The 22,049-nt window shown below is 34.7% G+C and overlaps 1 long non-coding RNA gene across 3 annotated transcripts; it reads left to right on the plus strand.

Moving 5' to 3' along the window:
- Positions 1-3,646: 3,646 nt before the first annotated feature.
- On the plus strand, positions 3,647-7,534 carry LOC141724626 (uncharacterized). Of its 3 annotated transcripts, XR_012576823.1 has the most exons (6): positions 3,647-3,782; positions 3,960-4,034; positions 5,683-5,719; positions 5,837-6,383; positions 6,934-7,014; positions 7,231-7,534. It is a non-coding gene; the product is annotated as an uncharacterized LOC141724626 (long non-coding RNA). The 3 variants fall into 3 exon arrangements; XR_012576822.1 differs by having other exon boundaries at positions 5,683-6,383; XR_012576821.1 differs by lacking the exon at positions 5,683-5,719.
- The last annotated feature ends 14,515 nt before the right edge of the window (positions 7,535-22,049 follow it).

A 22,049-nucleotide genomic window follows, 5' to 3' on the forward strand; every position in this document is an offset into this window, starting at 1 on the left:
TTTGATTCTGCAGTAAAACAGGTCCTGGAATCTGATACCCTCCTTGAGACCTTCAAATTGGTTACTCCAACTTTCCAAACGGATTTCACTAACACCTTGAATTTGTGGTTTGATTTTCATAAAGGTTTATGAATATATGATTTTTCTCTGTAAAATTATATAATTATTTGTCTGCAACTGATTTTGATACGAAATAAAATACGGAAAAAGGCTATTTATATTTATGGGAAATTAGTATCCCGTTGGATCATTCCGGATATAAAACGGTATGTTTATTTGTAAAAACTGATCCAAACGGTATCGGTTTTCGGGATAATTATCCAAATCAGTACAATTTGTATTGCGGTCTTGGTCTCAGCGCCTGGTTACACGTATTACGATGTGATAATTGTGATAGTTTAATAAAAAGCTCCCGTTTATCGAAAATATGAGTTTTATTGATTTACCGAAACGAATATTGTATCGAAAATATTGCGCCGGGACCCGCGCAGGACAAACCGTACGCCGGATCGAAAAAGTCGAAACATGGAAAATGCTCGGAATATTACAATTAGATTAGGAAGGAGTTCTTGGAAGAGTTTCGGGTTCCAAAAACGTAACAACGGTTGACGTCGGTTGGTTCCCGTTTTTATAAAATAGATTTTAAATACTCGGAAAAAGATTTAATAAATTTCATATGATTCATATAAATTCATAAATCAACATAAAAATAATTAGGAAGATATGACAATTATCTATATTTTATTTTGGACATATAAAAATTAAAATACTCAATTAATAATATTTTTAAATATCCAAACACCGATAACACTTAACAATTAATTCACAGAATAGATACTGAACATACATAATAATTATGTAATAGCAAAAATAATTACACGATATATCCCGGATATTACAATTATTATTTTTGGGGCTTAATTTTTTTAATTATGGGAATAAAAACACCCTTAAATGATTTTAGGGTATTTATTTTCCAAAAATATAAATAGCTGAAAACTGATTTATTATTCATTTTTTATTGAAATTTCTGAAAATAGAAAACAATTTTCGGGGGAGTGATTTGTTCTTGAACATAAATCCTCTGATTCCAGGAGCTGTGATTGTTTGTTTTTGATGTATGAATAACCAAATCGAAGCTTGTAAAGAGCCCGTTAATTTGATGTCAGAATCACGATCTGAGCGTAAGTATTCATGGAAATCGTTTTTATTATTATTATTTTGAAGGATTGTTGGTTGATTCTGAGCTTACTAATAGCTTTAAAATGATCTTTAGATTCGATTTGAGTATCCGGTTGAATCATTTTATTCCCGGAATGCTATAACCGAGTTTTTAAGGTTTTGGTTTTTTTAAAAATTAATTTTTCAGTTTGATTTTGTGTTGTTGATTGTTTTGATGGCTTGAATAGATTATAAACGACTTTAGCTGTGATTTAGGACCGAATTCACTGATTTTGGTTAGGAATTTAGCAGAATCGAAGTTTTCCGATGAACTCATCGGAAAACATGAGTTTTTGGCCGGAGAAATCAACCGGTGAGTTGTTTGTGGTTGTTAATGGCTTGAACAGGATTCTGGGTTGTTTATATTGTTGTTTAGATCGAAAAATCGGAACGAGAACCGTGTTTTGAGCCCCGTACATGTCTGCCGGAACTCTGCCGGATTTTTCCAGGCCGGCCGGAATCTGGGTATTTTTCAGATTTCCGGCGAGTTCTTAAGAACTCCGGCCAGCGTTCATCAAGGTCCGGTGTGACCCGTTTTTCCCAAAACAACCCGGTTTTGATTCCTGAATTCCTATTTCCAGTTTTACCAATCTGTTTCTACTATTTTCTTTTTATTTTAATTTAAAATTCAGTTTTTAAATTTCCAAAAATCATTTTAAATCCAAAAATTAATTTAGTTAATTATTTAATAATTAATTGAGTTATTTTAAATTCCAAAATTTTATTTCCTTTTATAATTTTTAAAAATCCAATTTGATTTAATTATTCATAATTTATTTTAGTTAATTATTTATGAGCTTAATTAATTGATTAAACACTTTTATTCAATTGATTTAATTTATAAATAGTTAAATAAAATCTAAATTATTTAAAATTAATTTAAATAATTCCTAAAAATTGTTTTTAAGCTTTTAAAAATTATATTTTGGTATTTAAAAAATCAATTAATAGTATTATTAATTGATTTATTCTCATTTAATTCTTATTTTAATCGTAATAAATAAACCGTTCGTCCGTTTAATACAAAACGAACGTGTATAGACTCAGAAAAATATTCCGCTTTCATTAAAAATACTTTCGAGACCCAAATTCTTTTGTTTTGAAAGGTCATTTGTTTTACGAGTCAATTTGAGTCTATTGTTGATCGATAAATCATATTTCTGACATGATTTCAGTTTTAAACGTACTGAGTCGAACCTTTTAACGATTTGAGTCATATGTGATATGAATTATGTGATACTTGAATTATGTGTTTATATGTTATGTGAATTACGTGTGTACGTGGGTCATAAATCTGGTATTTGATTGTCTTCTTTATGTGCGGGCTATCAGGACCCAAATTAATAGTGTGATCTTTTAATTATAAATACGAGTGTTTCAAGACGATCAGGACCAGATGGAATGGATGAGGGCTAGAGTTGAATAGTATGGAATAATGGGTTGCAACACTACATGAGCAGCAGATCAGAGATTTAGCGAAGTAAAAGCGGTTATGCATTGACTAACTGCTAAAAACCCAAAGGCAAGTATTCCTATAATCACTTATTGTTCAAGTAATATTTATTTTAAATCTTTTGATGCAAGTATTGCTTTCCCTATTCTCAGTTTAGAATCGATAAATGTTTTACATATCGCTGAATTAAATAATTCTGTTTATGCAAATACTCATCTGCTATTCTATGTTCAGAATAGTCAAGTGATTTTACTTATCCAATTATTGGATTTATAAATATTTTGGACTTTGAGAAAAGTGATTTGGTTGTGAATATTCCTACCCAAGAATTGGGGGAATAAAATTATTTCGGGTGTAGATTATTATGACCCCATTTCAATAAAAGATTTTAAGATTGGATCATAATTGCGTAAGTGACCGGGACGGACGGTCCAACGGAGGGCTATTTCAAAGTGCCATATGGAATATTATGACATAATTTTTGCCACAGGCAGGTATATTGCCACTACACCATAAGTGGGCTAATGTAATGCAAGTGTTACAAGGAGCGTTACATTAGCTAAGAAATTTTTAGCCTATTGTAACACCTCTCTTGCAGTGTTATAATAGCTATAAAGCTAGTGTTGCCGAGAATTCCCGGTGTTGCACAACATCTAACACCAACAACTGGTGTTACATTAGATACTTTTTTAATTTTTAAAAATATTAAAATATAAATATTATCATAAATTAGTAATAAAATTATATCATGGATTATTAATGAATCAATAATGTAATATATAATATAATATAAATTAAAAAAATTATTTATTGTACATAAATTTAAAAGTTACCTTTTTAGTGTATTATTTAATAAATGATAAATTAATAATTAAAATTAAAAACAAAAAATATAAAAAAATAAATTAATATAAAATTTACTAGGTAAAAGATGGGCGGGATTTTTCCCCAAAAATGAAAACATATCCGGACTTCAAACAAAACAGATTTAACACGCTCAAACAGTCTCTCTCATCTCGACTCTCTCAAATCACTCTTTCTATGGACTCTCGAATGATGAATTGAAAAAGAAAGTGGAGATTTTCTATTTGAATCCACACACGCACATGTATGAATCTAAATTAAAGGCTGTTACTAATTTTTTGATTTATTTTGTAGGATGCGATGGCTTCAAATTGGGGCTTTAGACCTTAGTTCTTTCTTAACAACTAATCAATTGAGAGCTTTGTTTGGTTGTATTTATATGTGAGTATTTCAATTTATATATGTATGAAATGAATTGCAGGCAGCTGAGAAAGAAAAGCCGCCTCATCTGTCTTCAAAGCCAGCTAAATCTGGTTGTGGCAAACAGAAAAAGAAGGTCAAATCTCTCTCTCTCTCTCTCTCTCTCCCCCTCTCTCCCTGCCTCTCTCCCTGCCTCTCTCTCTGCCTCGCTCTACCCCTCTCTCTCTCTCTAATTTAATTAATTTATATATGTTTATGTTATCCGTTAGGCATCTCCTGTTGAAAATGTTATGTGTTGAATAAAATTAATTTATTTGGAAATAGTTTTTTTAATTATTAATGATTTCTAGCTGAGTATAATTCTACTGTAACGTAGTGTTTTAATAAACCTTTGTGTATGAGATTTTGTCGAGAGATTATAACTCAGTGAATTTTACTAAAAGCGAAAATGTTTGATGCTGATTTCGGGGCTCTGAGAGCTTTACGGAATACTGGCATCGAGATTATGGTTGGAATTCCCAATGAGATGTTAGCAACTCTGGCTTCCAGTCCAAAGGCTGCTGAGAATGGGTGTCGAAAAATGTGACTACTCATTTAGGTGGTAGTGGTGCTAATATCAGGCTGGCCCCTGACTATATAGTTTGTTATATTTGTTGGCTGTTGAATTCTATATTTATAGTTTAGAAACGAAATTAAAGATAAATAGTTGTCTAGATATTTTTAAGAGAACAACAAGAGGCATTGGTTTGTACTTCCATGTAATTGGTCCCCGTACTCTACACTGGTATCTTCCGGCGATCTAGGAACACTGATGTATTGGTTTGATCTTATTTTTTGTGTTTTTCCTGTCATTTTGAATCCATGGTTATTGTTTAGGGTACTTGGTGCACCCACTGATCATGTACAGATAATAATATATCATGTACAGCTCACCCCATATCTTATATTAATCAATAAAAACATCTTTTCTTTGAATCTTTATTTATTTTAAAATTATTAAAATGAGTTTGTTATAAAAAATTATAAAATCATTGTGCCCAAAATTGGTGACGTGACATATGGGTGGCCTATTATTGTTAACATGACCTTCAACTTTGGACTTTGTTCTGAAACTTTATCTAATATATATATATATTACATAAAATGATTAAAACATTTATTTGATTTTAAAAATGGTAATCTTTATTAAATTAATTAACATATTTTCAAATAGCAAGAGTTTCGTAAATAGGTAAATTATTATTTATTAAATATAACATATAATTTTATTTTATTAATTTAAAATGATTAATTTTGTACAGTAAAACTAGAAATTAAATATATATATTTGATTTTAAAAAAGATTTAATTGCATGCAGGTAATTTCATTTTTTTAATATTAGGATACTAGTGAAATACTAGTTAGAATATTTATTTATCGAATTTAAAATTAAAAATAATTAAAAAACTATCCTCCACCTCTCGATGCTCACTTGCTAAATACTTTTCTACATTGACAAGAGAGCTTCTGCTTACATTGCAATAACTCAAAGGAACTGGAACCTTATCGACGTTTCCAACTAGACCACTCCTTTAAATTTTTTTCTATCCCATATTTGTTAATTTCTTCATAGACTATGATTCTCATTATGTAAATTGTAAATATTCAGAAAAATAAAGATCAGTACTATCTGGCCTTCTGAGTTCAAACCAGCATAATTTTAAGCTATCAACTTTTTCCGTAAATAGTGTTAGTAGTATTATTTATCTTGTCTTGTTGTTGTAGCTAATGCTTTGTATTATAGGTGAATTACTTGAAGAAAATGTTGTTGTTTGATGATGGTAATGAGGACTGCGGTGATATGAAAAGTTGCTAGTAGGATGATGATGCGGTTATCAAAATATGTTGATGATGCTTCGTATTTAAAGAATGTATGAAGTTAAAGGTGTATTTTGCAGGTTTCCTCTCATGAACTTATGGGCATACCAGATAGTACTGCTGCTTTTCCCCTATCCCCGCTTGTTGATGCTTGCTTAAGAAATGATTTGACAACTATACATGAGATTTTACAAAAGCATGGGTACAAAGATGACAAGGGTGCTGCAACTGAGGTTTAATTCTACTATATTACATATGAATATATGACATGTTTTTAAAATATGTACATATCACGGTTCTTATGGAATCCATAGCTCTTCATGTTCTTGTCATAAGCTTAGCTATTGTTTAATCTAATAGCTGATAATGCTGGTGGAATTGTAGAGATGAGTCAGCAGGTAACATGTTGGGTTGAGGAGTAAATGTGGAGAAAATATACATGTTATTATTACTTGTACAGTTTGTTTTTGCAGCTTGAAAGTTTTCGAGAAATCACCAATATCCTTGAGGTAATTTCCATCAAACTTGGTTGGTTCTGCTAATGTTTCATGCGCTTTTCCTACTTTACTCTTTTAGGTTTCTTAAATCATGCCTAAAAGTGTTCGAGAAATCACCAATATCCTTGAGGTAATTTCCATCAAACTTGGTTGGTTCTGCTAATGTTCCATGCGCTTTTCTTACTTTACTCTTTTAGGGTTCTTAAATCATGTTAAATAGGGCTCCTTTTTATTTCCTTCTTAGTTGCTTAGTTTGATTGTTTTGTTTGCGTTTGTCAAAAGATAATTTGATTATAACAGAGTGTATGTTACATCTTAGCTATCAGCATGTTTGTGTGAAAAAAGGTTGTCTGCATGTGTAAGAATCAAGGTTGTCTGCGTGTGTAAGAATCAAGGTTGTGTTTGTGTGTGAATCAGGTTAAGGGCCCTGTCAAGTTTGACTTGCTTTTTGCAAAAAAAAACCCTGAATAACAGAGTTACCTAAATCAGACGCAGCCATTCTTACATATATAACCTGACCATCTTCTGAGAAGCCTCTCATATCATACAGAGTGTTGAACCACAACAAACATCCACTTCCACCTCTTTTAACATCCATATCATGTAACAGATGCTTTTCGGTTTTGTCCATTTGTTTGAATATGCATATCTGTGACCATATCTTGTATTAATATGAACAGGTCAGGGGTGTAAGACCAATGCCTCTCATGGAAATGGCAAGCTTACTGAATAGTTACCACTGAACGGTTTGTCCAGGACTGGTGAGTGTCTACAACACTGCAATTTCTGTTGATTTACACACTTCTTTGACTTACCGATTTTTTTGACAACACCTTTTTTGACTTTCAGATTTCATTGTCATGCACTGCTTTTAGATTCATAACACCTTTTTTTGACTTTCCGATTACAGTAATTTTGAGTGACATACCCGAATTTTATGCTAACATGGTCGCCTTTTATCTTCCTTATAATTACAGTATCGAGAGATATTTTCTCTCAAATCATAGACACAACGTCTCAACACAAACTGCTTGCTGGACTTCTCAACGCAAACCACAGACAAAGTTAAATTATTTTATCATCGTTGTTGGCGTTGGGATGAGACTATTTGTAGTACTTTGGTCGCCGTTGGCGTTGGAGATGGTTTGGAGAATGTACTGTTATGTAGTTGTTTGGATTGCAGAGCTGAGACTCTTATGTACACAGATTTGATGTTTTTGATGATTATGGATTGTTCTAAAAACAAACCTTATATTTAAAAAATGTTTAGAATAACTGTTACATTTTCTTGTTCTAGTGTAACATTTGTTTACATATAATGTTACATTATATATGTTACTAGTGTTACAATAAATAAAAAGACTGTTACAATACACATACTCCAGTGTTGCCTAACTAAAAAAATTAGTGTTACAATAGATAAAATCTACTATTATAATAGGTTATGTGGGACCCACAAGGTGGGGTCCACGTGGCCCCATGGGCCCCACCTGTGGGGGCCACGTGGACCCCACCTTGTGGGTCCCACTTATGCAATCTTGATCAAGCTATTGTATCACTCATTTTGTGTTACATTTGGGCATGTTAGTGTTACAGTAGATGCCTATTGTAACATTTTTCTCTCTGTTACAATAGATCAGTGAAGTGTTACATTAGGGTGTTTATTGTAATGCTCGTATACATAACGCCCCCTGGTGTTACAATAGACCTATTGTAACACTTTTAGGGCCTATTGTAACACCATTTAGGCATTACAATAGCCCACTTATGGCGTAGTGTGCCTTTTATTTGAGTACTCGTGTTTTTGGGGCCTATTTTTGTTTTGGAATAATGGTAAAATGCAGTTTTGATTCAGATTCTGATTGATGCTAATTCAGATTCTGATTTATTCTGATTTATTTGCTGTGATCATTAAAGTTCGTATTGATATCTAATTTGATATGACAGCAAAATAAGTATTAATTTGAAGAGTTCGGTTTTGAGTAAAGTTTATGATTCAATCCATAATCATTGTTTCTTGTTATTATTGTTTATGATATTTCCGTAAACACTATTTTACGAGTTTGATTCTCATCAAGATTCAAAGTATTGCTGAAGCATTTCGCTCAAAAAATATCAAGATGATTTTGAATACAATTAAGGAATCAATTCTGGGATTCCTCAACTAAAATTTTATGATTCAGCAATTAGGATTTTAAATATTCTGCTCTAATGCAGATGTCGGTTTATATCAAAATGACCCTATATTCGCTATAATGATCTTGCTGAGCATTTTTTCCGCTCATACTTGCCTGTTTTCAAATTTAACCTCCAGTGAGGATTAGCTTGTTGTTTAGCCGCGTAATTCGAGGAAGCAAAGAAGAAGCTTTTGGAAGATGGTTGGTCCAGGGTTTGCGGACTAGTGTAAGTTTTATTGTATAAAGTTGTTTATATTATAATTGTGTTATTTTTGGGCCTAGTATACTTCTTTTCGAAGTTATACTACGGGGTTTAGCTTTGAGTTTGGAAATTGTTGAAAAGAGTTTTAAAGAGAAAGAAAAATATTATTTTGGAATTTGGGATTCTTGTTTCTAGAACTGTAACCTTAAAAGATCTTGGATTAGTTTGGGGTCATAGATGCTAAATATTTTCCGCTAGTATTTGTTTATTGATTAAACAGGGTAATTTGTATTGAGGTTTCATAGTGACGACCAAATCCCTTGACCCCGGATTTGGGGGCGTTAAAGTAGCAATCGTTTGGTCTGCATTATGGTCAGGAATTTATTTCGCTGTTTCTCACCTTTAAACAGTATCTTTGCATTTCCCGCAGTTCCCAATTTCATTTTCATATTCGCACAATCGATTTGAGCATTATGACAAGCTAAAAAAACCATTCCTAAAATAACATCAAACTCTCCTAACTTGAAAGGAATCAAGTCCACAGAGAAATGATGTTCGGCTATACTGATATCGCACTCGAGATATACTCGATCTACAGGAACTTGGTCGTCATTTGCTAATTTTATAATTAACGTCTCGCCCAACTATTCCGTTTTGCAACCTGTCTTATCAATGGATTCTTCAGAAATAAAATATCTTATAGCTCCAGAATCTATCAATACTTTTACATCTAAAAAATTCATGGAAAGCGTACCTGCAATCACACTAGGACTCTGCACAGCTTCCTTCATTGTCATGTTAAAAGTTCTTGCTCTGGGCTGATTATACTGTGGTGGAGGAGGTAGTGCCAATACTTTTGGAACACTAGCGGTCATAGCTGGTCCTCGACAATCCCTAGCAACATGTCCTTTCTTTCCACACTGGAAACAGGTAACTTCTGGCCATCCCGCTGGACATTCATTGGAATAGTGTCCTTTCTATTTGCATCTGAAGAAAGTGACATTTGTCTTGATACAGATGCCCGTGTGTTTCTGGCAACATGTTTTGCAGTACGGCAGTGGGGGTTTGGTAATTCCCTGCTAAATAGGAGCTTGGAAACGATTACATGCTTTCTGGTTGCCTTGTCCTATCCTTTTGAAATTCATATTTGTCCGGGCTTGAAACCCCGGCTTCCTGTTGAAACAATTCTGAAAACTTCCTTATCCTTTTTCCCTTTGGGACATTTGACTTTCTCCTTCAATAATCATGGTTTTCTGAACCACGGCGGTGTAAGTCATCAATTCAAATACTGCCACTCCGCTATGAATCCATGGCTTCAATCCCTGCTAGAATCTCTTAGCCCGCTTTTCTTCAGCATCAACCTGCTCTGGAACAAACCTAGCCAACTCAGTAAACTTGGCTTCGTATCCTGTCAAAGACATATTCCCTTGCTTCAGTTCCAATAACTTAATTTCCATCTGGTTCTTCACATAGCGAGGAAAATGTTTCTCCAAAAATAACTCTTTAAACCTATCCCAAGTCACAATGTCTTCGCCCTCCAAGGCTTTCCTTGATTCCCATCAATAATTCGCTTCTCCTTTCAGGAAATAACTAGAAAAATCAGTCTTATGGTCATCTTCAACTTTCACAAGCGCAAAGGCTTTCTCCATTTCTTTCAACCAAGCTCTAACCTTAGTAGGATCTGTTGTACCCTCGAACCTCGGAGGCTTAACTGACTGAAACTGCTTAAAGGTAACAACAGGCACAACTAGTGGTAACTGAGCTTCAGGATGAGCTGGCTCTTGTAATATATGTTGTTAAATTTGTTGCTGTTGCTGCATTATTACCATCTGTTGTTGCATTAGATGGAACATTTGGTTCATAGTGTCATTAGTCTGTCCCTTAGAGTTGCTGTTGGAAGTTTCAGTTCTGGTCTTTCTTTTTGGTGCTATTTTCTGATAATAAAACAAATGATTCTCTTTAATGTTTTATTAAACAGTTGATAATAAATAAAGAAATAATTTATTTGTTATTAAAAAAAATTTAAGCAATGAATTATAAAAAGAAAACAATTCGATTAATATTAAACAAAAATTTAAGTGATTTAAAATTTAAATAATCAGCTGAAATGATTTTATAACTCGAAATGAAAATGATGGTACAGTATCTTAGATTAAACATAATTTAAAATATGAAACTGTAAAGAAATAAAATAAATGTAATTGCTGTAAAGACTAGAATTTAAATAAAAAAAAAAGAAAAAGTTGAAAAAGTATATTATATATATATGGCACCAGCCTCAAGTGTAAGTGCTTGATACAAAAGTCTCGGTCAGATTGTCATGGCTACTGCTACTACAAGTCAAACTAGATACTACACACATACATAACTAACCACACTATACTAAGCTGCATCTATCTACGTATGTCACATATATTACACAACTGGTCTCCTGCTGTCAACTCTCAAAACCCTGGCGGAATGCGCCTCAACTCATCGTGGAGGATCTGAATTACTGATTGTGCCAAATGGGTAGCTCTATGATACTCTGCATAGGAGTGCAGTCCATCATGCATCAAATCATCTAACTCAAAAGTAGCACTCATCACTGTCGAGTAAAACTTGTGCCTCATCATGTAATCTAGCTGAAGTGCAGCTAACGGTCCTCGATCCCTCTGATCAAACAAACCCATAATCTCTCTACATTGTGACCTCGAATACTCAACATCCTCTCTCACAACACCATACTCATGATATGGAACCATGTGTGGTGCTGCAACATGTCCCACAGACTCTTGTGATGGAATTCTCGGTATCCCTGCTATGCCCTACTGTGGTAATCCCAACTGTAATCCCACATCATGTTCATCCATCCCCTCGACCGGGGCCATCTGAAATACCTCTGGATCTGGAGCATGCACCTGCAAAGGAGGTAATACTAGTGGTGGAAACTCCGGCTCAATTTCTGGGATAAACTGATACTCTACCGGAAGTGGAGATGGAAGCATCGGCTCAAAGAACTCTAATGGATCAAACATCTCCATGGGATCTGGTAACATCTCTGGAGCTGGGGGTGCTGGCTCCTGTGGCAATGGTGGTGGTGGTAGTGGAAGCGGTGAAAAAATCTGTGCTGGGGGCACCTGAACTGGTATCTTAGTAGACACTGGCGGCATAGCTGGTGCAACTGGCCCAGTAATAGTCCTATCGGAAGATGCTGACGTTGTCATCTAATAATACAACAAAAAAAGAGAAAGGGTCACTTAGCAATCCTAAGACTTATACCACTATGTTAGAAAAATGTTGTGAACTTGTTGTTGGATTTTTAACGCAGCGGGGGCATGGCAAAACACTTTTACACACATAAAATCCAAATAAAAGCATACAGATCATGAATAAAAATTCGAGGGATCGAATCTAACCTTTAAAAATAATTCGGAAACAACGATCAGAGATCCTTAGCAGTTGCTCCTCAAGTGTGAAGCACTCCACCGATATCCACCAAGAAAACAATGTTAAGGAGGAGGAAGGAGGTGGAGAGAATTGGGTTTTCCAAACTTTTTGGGTTTTCGGGTTCGATGTGGGTTAGAATAAAATTAGGGTCTATAATAGTGTATTTATAGGCAAAATTTTCAGCTGAAATTTTCCCATAAATAATATTATTATTATCCCATTTATTATTCACATTAATAATTAAAACACCTTTTAATTATTAATCCTTTTTCTAAACACTTTAGAAATAATTCTCTCTCTTGATTTAATTTCCAAAAATTAAATCCTTTAATTAATAATATTAAGAACTTTTCTTAATTAATTTATAATCAATTAAATCTCATTTAATCAATTATTAAATTTGCAAATTAATAATTTATTTCATAAATAAATAATTATTAGCCATTATTAATTAATTCCTCCACCATTAAATCATTCTCTTTTTATGGTGTGACCCTGTAGGTTCAATATTAAGCCGGTAGTAGAAATAAATAATAATAAAACTATTTTATCATTATTTATATAAATTCTCTAATTTATTAATTATGATTAATTAATTAATCACATTTATTCTACATCGTGAGGGATACTTCTCAGCATATCGCGACTATCCGGATAATATGAATTCACTGCTTAGAATACCAAGAACCTATTCAGTGAATAGTTACCGTACAATAAACTCCTTCTACCCTACAATGTCCCGATTAAATACAAGGCATGGATCTCGTGTCAAGCCTATCTAATTCAATCACTTGCTTACCATTTGTTATGCGTAGTTCTATGCAAATTAGAAACTCCTTTCTAATTTCATTCACTCTGGCCAGAGATTCCTGAACTAGCATAAGTGGTTCAGCCTTGAACATTCGCTTCCTTCACTGGAAGGGGTAGATCCTTTATTGATCATATACTATCTTCGTGTACAAATTCCTATACCCAGAAGAGCCCTAATAATTGTCTCTGGAGACTAAGAACTAAACCAAAGCATAGTTCTGTGTACACAAGATGACTATGATGACCTCAAGTCTAAGGATACTTGTACAACTATCACTATGTGAACAACTGCTGACACGTGAGTGAACTCCATCAGTTGTTCAGCTGTGCGAGTCATGTTCAGTGAACTTATTCTATAATAAGCACCTACATACTAGCTATAGTGTCACCACACAAATGTCTATGAGAACAAATATCCTTCATAATGAAGCAAGCATAGTATGTACCGATCTCTGCGGATTATTAATTACGAGTTTGTAATCCTACGACCAGGAACTATTTAAGTTTAGAGTTATCATCTTTTAGGTCTCACTATTATGATCTCATATAATCCATAAAAAGCTTTACTCTAAACTATGGTATATCTTATTTAAACACTTAAATAGATAGAGCCCGTAACAAAAACAAAACAAGTCTTTTATTAATATCAATGAAATCAAAATAAATTACATAAAAAGTTATTCCTAAATCCTAATACATGATTGGACTTAGGACATATTCCTTTCAATCTCCCACTTGTACTAAAGCCAATCACTCTGGTATCTAATACCCATCTTATCTTTATAACGATCAAAGTGACTCTGAGAAAGTGGCTTTGTGAGTGGGTCTGCTACGTTGTTATGTGTGTCAACTCTCTTGACATTGACATCTCCTCTTTCAACAATCTCCCTAATCAGATGAAAGCGCCGCATGACATGTTTGGAATTTTTATGAGACCTAGGTTCCTTGGCTTGTGCTATTGCTGCGTTGTTATCACAATACAACACAATAGGCTCTTCGACGCTAGGAACAACTCCCAACTCAGAAACAAATTTCCTCATCCAAATAGCTTCTTTTGCAGCCTCACTTGCAGCTATATATTCCGCTTCCGCTGTGGAGTCAGCCGTTGTCGACTGTTTGGAACTTTTCCAACTTATCGCACCACCGTTTAGAGTAAACACGTACCCTGACATGGATTTGCTATCACTCTCTGATTGAAAACTAGAGTCAGTATAACCCTCTATTTTCAACTCAGATTCACCGCCAAAAATAAGAAAAATGTCCTGAGTCCTTCGCAAGTACTTAAGGATGTTTTTCACTGCTTTCCAGTGGTCTTCACCTGGATTGGACTGATATCTGCTCGTCACACTAATTGAATAAGCAACATCAGGCCTCGTACACAACATCGCGTACATGATAGATCCTATTACCGAAGCATAAGGAATCTTACTCATACGCTCTCTTTCCTCAGGTGTCTTAGGAGACATTTTTCGGAAAGGGACACTCCATGACTCATCGGTATGAGACCTCTTTTGGAGTTTTCCATGCTAAACCTTTTAAGCTCTTTCTGGATGTATGTACCCTGGACCTATCATTCTTCTAGATCTATCTCTATAGATCTTCATACCGAGAATGTAGGAAGCTTCTCCCAAGTCCTTCATGGTAAAGTTCTTTGATAGCCATACTTTGACTGATTGCAGCATCGGTATATCATTTCCTATAAGAAGTATATCATCCACATATAATACAAGAAATGTTACCGCGCTCCCACTAACCTTCTTGTAGACACATGGTGCATCCATGTTTTTGATAAAATCAAACTCTTTGATTGTCTCATCAAAACGGGTGTTCCATCTACGAGAAGCTTGCCTTAAACCATATATGGTTCGCAGCAGCTTACACACTAGGTGTTCATTTCCCTTGGAAAGAAACCCTTCCGGCTGTGTCATATACACTTCCTCCTCAAGTTCCCCATTGAGGAAGGCCGTTTTCACGTCCATTTGCCAGATTTCATAGTCGTAGTAAGCAGCAATCGCAAGCAAAATCCGAATAGATTTTAACAGGGCTACAGGCGAATAGGTTTCATCAAAGTCAATCCCTTGTCTTTGATTAAATCCTTTTGCCACTAGCCTAGCCTTATAGGTCTCCACCTGGCCATCTGCTCCAATCTTTCTCTTATATACCCACTTGCACCCAATAGGCTTAACACCTTCAGGCGCTTCAACCAGAGTCCATACTTGGTTGGTATACATAGATTCCATTTCGGATTTCATGGCACTATGCCATTTCTCTGAGTCAACACTACTCATAGCCTCATTATAGGTCTGAGGGTCGTCTTCATCAATGATTGACAACTCATTGTCATTCTCAATGACAAGGCCATAATACCTCTCAGGTGAAAGGAATATGTCCTAAGTTCAATAAGGTATTAGGATTTAGGAATAACTTTTATGTAATCTGTTTTGATTTCATTGACATTAATAAAGACTTATTTTTTTATTGTTACGGGCTCTATCTATTTAAGTGTTTAAATAAGATATACCATAGTTTAGAGTAAAGCTTTTTATGGATTATGATGAGATCATAATAGTGAGACCTAAAAAGATGATAACTCTAAACTTAAATAGTTCCTGGTCATAGGATTACTAATTGGTAATTAATAATCCGCAAAGATCGGTACATACTATGCTTGCTTCATTATGAAGGATGTCTGTTCTCATAGACATTTGTGTGGTTACACTATAGCTAGTATGTAGGTGCTTATTATAGAATAAGTTCACTGAACATGACTCGCACAGCTGAACAACTGATGGAGTTCACTCACGTGTCAGCAGTTGTTCACCTAGTGATAGTTGTACAAGTATCCTTAGACTTGAGGTCATCATAGTCATCTTGTGTACACTGAACTATGCTTTGGTTTAGTTCTTAGTCTCCAGGGACAATTATTAGGGCTCTTCTAGGTATAGGAATTTGTACACGAAGATAGTGTATGATTAATAAAGGATCTACCCCTTCCAGTGAAGGAAGCGAATGTTCAAGGCTGATCCACTTATGCTAGTTCAGGAATCTCTGGCCAGAGTAAATGAAATTAGAAAGGAGTTTCTAATTTGCATAGAACTACGCATAGTAAATGGTAAGCAAAGTGATTGAATTAGATAGGCTTGACACGAGATCCATGCCTTGTATTCAATCAGGACATTCTAGGGTAGAAGGAGTTTATTGTACGGTAACTATTCACTGACAGGTTCTTGATATTTTAAGTAGTGAATTCATATTATCCGGATAGTCGCGATATGTTGAAAAGCATCACTCACGATGTAGAATAAATGTGATTAATTAATAAATCATATTTAATAAATTAGAGAATTTATATAAATAATGATAAAATAGTTTTATTATTATTTATTTCTACTACCGGCTTAATATTGAACCTACAGGGTCACACCATAAAAAGAGAATGATTTTATGGTGGAGGAATTAATTAATAATGGCTAATAATTATTTATTTGTGAAATAAATAATTAATTGGCAAATTTAATAATTGATTAAATGAGATTTAATTGATTATAAATTAATTAAGAAAAATTCTTAATATTATTAATTAAGGATTTAATTTTTGGAAATTAAATCAAGAGAGAGAATTATTTCTAAAGTGTTTAGAAAAAGGATTAATTATATGTGCTTGTATGAATTAATTATGATTTTTACAAGTTATATCATGTATTAATTTTGTCTGATGAGAAATCGTTTCTCAGAATAATTTTGAATGTTGATCTGGGTTCTACAAGTGTTGTAGATCGTCTGGGTATTTTTTTCATAATTTTATGATATATAGATTTTTTATTATGAATTTTTGAAGTTCTTGTAATTAAATTCGTAATAAAATATATATATATATATAATATGTTGTATATATATATTATATCTGTACTCCATCTGCTGTATTCTGTGCTGTTGTCTGTCTACTGCTGCACGGAAGAAGTAACAGAACTGTCAGGCACGTTTTCCAAGGAAGAAAAGAGCGGCTGCAGAAAAAAAAAAATAGGGGTGTAACGCATTCCGAGAATGCGTTACACACCTATGGCGCATTCACGGAATGCGTTACACCCTTTAATGGCTGAAAAGGGGTGTAACGCATCACCGGAATGCGTTACAGACCCTGTAACGCGTTCCTGTAATGCGTTACAACCCTTCTGTTGATTTTAAAATTGATTTTCTGGGAGTTTCGTAACTCCGTTTTAGGCGTGCAATATACCGTTGGATTCGTTTTTTCGAGACGGATCTAATGGAGTGATCAATTTTAGTTTATATAAAAGTTTTGAACTGTTTATATTTCCATGAAGTGTTTTAAAGCTGTTTTTGATTGTTTTAATTGATTTTAAATACTTCATGTGATACATAGAGATGTATAATGCTTAGACTAATGTGCTAGATGATGTAACATGCCTACCTTGATGTTTATTCATGTTGATATATGTGATATATGCTTAGTTTATCATGCGATGATAGATTTAGGTGAACTTAAATAAACATAAGGCATTTGTTAGACAACCTAGTATAATGAAATTGTTTCATAACCTTAAGAATAATATTATGAATACAATCATGAGATTATTGTGTTTATGAAACACGTAATTGAATATGAATTTTCGATATGAGAGAAAGGATGATTCTGTCAACAACAGATTTCTATCTGTAAGAAAGGGTTATTAAGTGACGCCTCTTGACAATGCTCCACCCGATCTGGGAATCGTCTGATTATTGATTATTGATTTGAAATATTTAATTTAAAAGGAAGAATCTCTTTATAATATGATTATGATTGTAACGTAATATAATCCCTCTAAAATTAAATAATATCAAGTAGTAATTGGCTAATGACACAACGGGCTTGTGTCGGTCATAGCCTTCCAACATGATAGAAAGTAGTTCTTATTTTTGAATCATTGTCGTTTCGTGCCACTGCCGAGGGCTTTGATTTCGAAATAAGAAATACTTGTCTATTACATAGAGATGTGTACATTGAATAAGAATCTAAAGGTCGTTATGTGCCACAACCGTGGGCCTTTGGGGACTGATTCATTTGTACGGAATGTTGGGTTTGACTTGACTTAGAATATTGAGTTTGTCGTGCCACAGCCGTGACTCAATTATTCAAGAGGCTAAAGTTTGATTAGGGAATAACGTAAGATGTAATTGACAAGAGTTGCCTGCCTATTGAACATTACATGGCGTTTCGTGCCACAGCCGGGGTTGTGTAATGGAATGTAGGATCCCTATTCCCACTAGTATTATGAATGCTTAATTTTTCACGTAGAGGGTTGAATAAATTAGATAAACTAGTGGGAGCCACTTATGAATAAAGACCCGATTCATATAGTGTTTTAAAATGAAATCGAATATTTGCTAAGTGTTGTTATGTGTTTATCATTTACAGATTTACTTTGTACGTTATGTCTTCTGCACTATCACTCAGGAGCATACTAGATGCTCACAAATTGACTGGTCCTAATTATGCTGACTGGCTTCGAAACTTGAGAATTGTTCTCAGGATTGAGAAGCTGGAATACGTGATTGACTCACCTAAGCCTACTGAACCTGCTAGTGATGCACATAATGATGAACATGTTGTGTATCGTAAGTGGATAGATGATGCAAATGTTGCTCAATGCATCATGCTAGCTTCCATGAACATTGAGCTACAGAAGCAACATGAGCATATGGATGCTCACACTATCCTCATGCATCTACAAGAGTTGTATGATGTGGCAGGGAGGACAGCTCGATATGAGATATCGAAGGAGCTGTTCGGATGTAGGATGTCTGAGGGATCATCTCTGAATGACCATGTACTTAAGATGATCAATTTGATTGAACGTCTTGGACAACTTGGTTTTGCCATGGATGGGGAACTGAGCCAAGACTTGGTCTTGCAATCACTTCCGAGTTCGTTCTCGCAGTTTGTTGTGAACTTTCACATGAATAAGTTGGATGTCAGCCTGCCTGAACTCCACAACATGTTGAAGACTGCGGAATCGAATTTTCCCCCTAAGAAGAGTTCTGTTCTTCTAATTGGTGAAGGTTCCAATCCTAAGAAAAGGAAGAGGAACTCTTCCAAGAAGAAGAAAGTAGGTGAGAAAATGCCGGTTCCACCAAAAGCTGAAGACCCCGAGAGCAAAGTTGTTTGCTTTCACTGTAACAAGGTGGGGCACTGGAAGAGGAACTGCAAGGTTTACCTTGCAGAATTGAAGAAGAAGGGTAGTGAGACTACCGCTTCTGATTCAGGTATGTTCATGATAGAAATGAATATGTCATTAAATCAAATTTCTACTTGGGTATTAGATACCGCCTATGGTTCTCAAATCTGCAATTTGTTGCAGGGACCAAGGAGAAGTAGGACTCTTGAGGAAGAGGAGGTGATTCTACTGATGGAAATGGAGCAAGAGTTGTTGCTGAAGATGTAGAATCATTTCATTTACATAGGCCTACGGGCAATACTATTGTTTGAAATAATTGTTATTTTGTTCCCTCGATTGTGAGGAATATTATTCCCATGTTAGACTTGGGTGGATTTTTCATTTATTATTGAGAATAATGAATGTTCTATTCTTAGAGATAATATTCTTTATGGACGTGGTACTTTAAATAATGGTCTGTATATATGTGACATAATTTACTTCAGATTGAACAAACTAATAAAAGAAAAGGGATGATGAAAATCTCACTTTATAGTGGCACTGCAGTCTCCATTTAGTGGACATGGAGAGAGGGCTGCAAATTTGCTAGGAATGGTACACACAGATGTATGTGGACCAATGTCTACGCAAGCTATGGGTGGATTTTCATACTTCATTACTTTCATAGATGATAGATCTGGATTCGGATATGTGTTTGATGAAACACAAGTTTGAGGCCTTTGAAAAGTTCAAAGAATATAAGTATGAAGTGGAGAAACAACCAAACATAGTATTATAACTCTTCAATTAAATCGAGGTGGTGAATACTTTAACAGAGAGTTTCTAGATTATCTCAAAGTAAATGGTATAGTCTCCCAGTGGACTCCTCCAGATTGGTATCTGAAAGGAGAAATCGAACTTTGTTAGACATAGTTTGGTCCATGATGAGCTATGCAAATCTTCCAGTATTCCTATGGGGTTATGCATTGGAAACCTCAGCATATTTACTGAATAAGGTGCTTTCCAAATCTGTTCCTCAAACTCCGTATGAGATATGGAAAAAAAGGAAACCGAGTCTTAAACACGTTAAGATTTGGGGATGTCCAGCTTATGTCAAGAAAGTTGACCCAGATAAGCTGGAATATCGATCCGTAAAATGTAGTTTTGTGGGATATCCTAAAGATACTATAGGGTATTACTTTTACACCGATCATCGGGTGTTTGTCTCCAGACATGTTACCTTCTTGGAAAAGGAGTTTATCCTTGAAGGAAACAGTGGGAGTAAAATTGAACTTGATGAAGTTCAAGAAGCACAAACTACTACAGATCGAGTGGAAACACCTGTTCTGACTGAACAACCTTTTGTGGAACAGCCCATTCATAGGTTAGGGAGAGTGTCTCGCCAACCTGAGAGGTATTATGGCCTTGTCATTGAGAATGACAATGAGTTGTCGATCATTGATAATGACGACCCTGTGACCTATAATGAGGCTATGAGTAGTGTTGACTCAGAGAAATGGCATAGTACCATGAAATCCAGAATGGAATCTATGTATACGGTATACAAAAGATAGATTATAGTAGATGGCCAGGTGGAGACCTTTAAGGCCAGGCTTTTGGAAAAAGGATTCAAACAAAGGCAATGGATTGACTTTGATGAAACTTTTTACCTGTAGCCTAGTTAAAATCAGTTCGGATTTTGCTTGCGATTGCTGCTTACTACAACTATGAGATCTGGCAATTAGCCAGGTGGTTTTATTTCCAAGAGAAATGAAAACCTAGTGTGTAAGCTGCTGCGAACCATATGTGGTTTAAAGCAAGCTTCTCGAAAGATGGAACATTCATTTTGATGAGACAATCAAAGAGTTTGATTTTATCAAAAATGTAGATGAACCATGCGTCTACAAAAGGGTTAGTGGGAGCGCGGTAACATTTCTTATATTGTATTGAATTAGAGTTGACACACATAACAACATAGCAGACCCACTCACAAAGCTACTTTATGAAAGTCACTTTGATCGTCAAGATGGGTATTAGATACTAGAGTGATTGGCTTTAGTACAAGTGGGAGATTGAAAGGAATATCTCCTAAGTCCAATCAGGTATTAGGATTTAGGAATAACTTTTATGTAATATATTTTGATTTCATTGACATTAATAAAGACTTGTTTTGTTTTTGTTACGGGCTCTATCTATTTAAGTGTTTAAATAAGATATACCATAGTTTAGAGTAAAGCTTTTTATGGATTATGATGAGATCATAATAGTGAGACCTAAAAAGATGATAACTCTAAACTTAAATAGTTCCTGGTCATAGGATTACTAATTGGTAATTAATAATCCGTAAAGATCGGTACATACTATGCTTGCTTCATTATCAAGGATGTCTGTTCTCATAGACATTTGTGTGGTGACATTATAGCTAGTATGTAGGTGCTTATTATAGAATAAGTTCACTGAACATGACTCGCACAGCTGAACAACTGATGGAGTTCACTCACGTGTCAGCAGTTGTTCACCTAGTGATAGTTGTACAAGTATCCTTAGACTTGAGGTCATCATAGTCATCTTGTGTACACTGAACTATGCTTTGGTTTAGTTCTTAGTCTCCAGGGACAATTATTAGGGCTCTTCTGGGTATAAGAATTTGTACACGAAGATAGTGTATGATCAATAACGGATCTACCCCTTCCAGTAAAGGAAGCGAATATTCAAGGCTGATCCACTTATGCTAGTTCAGGAATCTCTGGCCAGAGTAAATGAAATTAGAAAGGAGTTTCTAATTTGCATAGAACTACGCATAGTAAATGGTAAGCAAAGTGATTGAATTAGATAGGCTTGATACGAGATCCATGCCTTGTATTTAATCAGGATATTCTAGGGTAGAAGGAGTTTATTGTACGGTAACTATTCACTGACAGGTTCTTGGTATTCTAAGCAGTGAATTCATATTATCCGGATAGTCGCGATATGTTGAAAAGCATCACTCACGATGTAGAATAAATGTGATTAATTAATAAATC

Source organism: Apium graveolens, chromosome 5, assembly GCF_009905375.1.
Source record: "Apium graveolens cultivar Ventura chromosome 5, ASM990537v1, whole genome shotgun sequence".
Classification (NCBI taxonomy): domain Eukaryota; kingdom Viridiplantae; phylum Streptophyta; class Magnoliopsida; order Apiales; family Apiaceae; genus Apium; species Apium graveolens.